This window comes from Coregonus clupeaformis, unplaced genomic scaffold, assembly GCF_020615455.1.
Source record: "Coregonus clupeaformis isolate EN_2021a unplaced genomic scaffold, ASM2061545v1 scaf0804, whole genome shotgun sequence".
In the NCBI taxonomy this organism is placed as follows: domain Eukaryota; kingdom Metazoa; phylum Chordata; class Actinopteri; order Salmoniformes; family Salmonidae; genus Coregonus; species Coregonus clupeaformis.
Window position 1 is genome coordinate 154881 of NW_025534259.1, and position 2868 is coordinate 157748.

Genomic DNA, 2868 nt, shown 5'->3' on the forward strand with positions numbered 1-2868 from the left:
TGCTCCCCCTCCTGCTCTGTGCTATGCTGGACCTGGAGATGTGGCGTGTGATTTCTGCACTGGGACCAGAAAGCAGAAAGCCCTCATGTCCTGTCTGGTGTGTCTGGCCTCTTACTGTGAGACTCACCTCCAACCTCACTATGAATCTCCTGCTTTCAAGAAGCACAAGCTGGTCAAAGCCACCACACAACTACAGGAGAAGATCTGCTCTCATCATGACAAACTGCTGGAGGTTTACTGTCGTACCGATCAGCAGTGTATCTGTTATCAGTGTACAATGGATGAACATAAAGGCCATGAAACAGTGTCAGCTGCAGCAGAGAGGACTGAGAAACAGGTAAGACCAGAACTACTTGTTGGTGACTGTCTGATAAACAAATAATAATTACAGTAGGAACTAAGGCTGTTTGAATATGAGATCACTCAAGTGATATCGATCCACGGCAGAACAAATATGAACACAAACCTTGATTATATAGATATGTTAACCCAGAGTCTCCAAATGTATCACCATTTTATAAAGTCAAACACCATTGTAATTTGTTATCAAACACCCAATCAGCTCCCCTGTTTTGTGCACTGTTAAAACTGTAATCATTCACATAACAACATAATAATATAATTTCACACAGACTCTTCCTCAACATATTAATCCCTATCTTCTATGGGTACTATGTCCCATTACTATACTATTGATCTACTGGACAAATAAAGCTTGATAGCTCATTGAAGAGTGATTCTCCACAGAGGCAGCTGGGGATGAGTCAGCAGAAGGTCCAGCAGAGAGAGAAGGAGAAAGAGAAGGAGCTGAAAGAGCTCAAACAGGCTGTGGAGTCTCTCAAGGTGAGTATTGTTGACCAGAGGAGAGGCATCATTTCACTTCTCTCCTCCAGTCAGAGGGAGAGGGGCCCCTATCCAATCCCACTGTTGGGAACAGGCTGTCTGGACCCCTTTCAGAGAATAGACGGCTTAATGTAACTGACTGGTTATGAACCCGGGTCTACTGCGGGAGAAACCATCATCTTGACGAAAAGGACTTTCCCTATTGTTCTGACTGATTTAAAGTCGCTAGCGGCTCTACCTCTTCACATAACCATGAGTAACCATGAGCGACTCATGTCTGCTATACATTAACAGGGAGCTCTCTCTCTCGATTCAATTAAATGGGCTTTATTGGCATTGGAAACATATGTTACATTACCAAAGCAAGTGAAATAAATAATAAACAAATCAGAAATTAACAGTAAACGTTACACTCACAAAAGTTTAAAAGGAATAGAGACATAAAAAGAAATCAAAATCAAAATCAAATGTTATAATTCAAGTGCAAACAGAGTGAGCCTTGCACCAGACCGAGTTCTGGAGGTGAAATGGAAATGAATGAGGGAGAGTTAAGTGAGGTAGAAGGTGTGGTGAAGAGCTCAGAACCAGAGTCTGGCATCAATGGACATGATAAAGAAGAATCTGGTGCAGTAGGAGTTACATTGTAGGAGAAAGTGGATCCATACCTTTTGGCAGATCCATTTGTGGTTTCAGGGTGGGTGGGAAAGGAGTTGGGTGCAATTGAATCAGTGAAGGTAACCTGTAGTGGACTTGTGATATTTGTTTGTGTTTCTTCTGACCAGAGGGAGTGGGCGCTCCGTGTCACGCAACTTGGGTCAAGATCTGTTTCTTGCTTTGCTCTTAGGAACAGGGCACCATTGAAAGGAGTGATTTCTGGGGTAGCGTTAAGTGATATAGTGAAACTGGTTGACAATTACATTGGTAGAAGATTTTATACTTTTTTACTGCTTTTCACAGACTGATCCAAGGACCCAGATAGTGGGCTCACAGGAGCAGGCGTTTACGTTCCTGAATTTGATGTGCAGATATGTAGAAGACTAACAGATGAACTGTCAGTATACTCAGTTGAACTGTTGGTGATAATAGTTGCCCTCCAGTGGGTGGAGGACGTACAACCTGTTAGAATTATAGTATACTCAGATTCTCTGTCTGTATTGAATAGTTTATCATCTGGTAAATCTAATAGGAGTGACCTGCTATTGGAGGTATTAATGTTATTATGGAGAATTGAGAGAATGGGTGTAGTAGTGAGATTCTGCTGGGTCCCAGCACATTCGGGTGTGGAAGGGAATGAAATTGTAGACCAGTTAGCTAAAAGAGCTTTGAAACTAGATATAATTGATATTAATGTTCCACTGGGTAGAGGTGAGGCCAAATGTAAGATCAGAGCCATTTTGATAGATGTGTGGCAGAAGAGATGGTACTCTGAGCACAAGGGCCGGCATTTATATGAATAGTTTACAGTTGTACAGAAAGGTCGATGGACCAAGATTCAAAGGTCAGATTAGGAAGGAAGAGGTGGTGTTTACTCAATTGTGCTTAGGACATTGTACATTGAACTCGTCATTACATCTGGTTGGCAAGCATGGTGAATGGTTTGTGTCTGGGGGGAATGGTCGATGAAACGGTGGAGCATGTGTTGTTATATTGTTGTAAGTATGTTGAAGAGAGGGAAAGATTGAAGTGTAGGGTCATTGAGGTTGGACGGGGTTGGGGGGGTTTGGAAGGGATTTTGGGGATGGGGGAGGGTCTATTAGAAGTTAGTAGGGCTCTTCTTTATTTTCTCAGAAGTACTGAGTTAGGTAGGAGGATTTAGAAATGTTGGAAACCGTGATTGACCACACACTCCAGCACAGTAGCTGGCGGCATGCACCTTTAACGTTGGTTTGTGGACCGCCATTATATCATAGAAGAAGAAGTTGGTGGTGTGAGAGATTTGTGGTTCGTGAGGAGGGCTACTATTATTTTTTCTTTTGGTTCTTGCGTATTTTCTGAATGTATTTTCTCATGGTGGAGGGTTTGTTT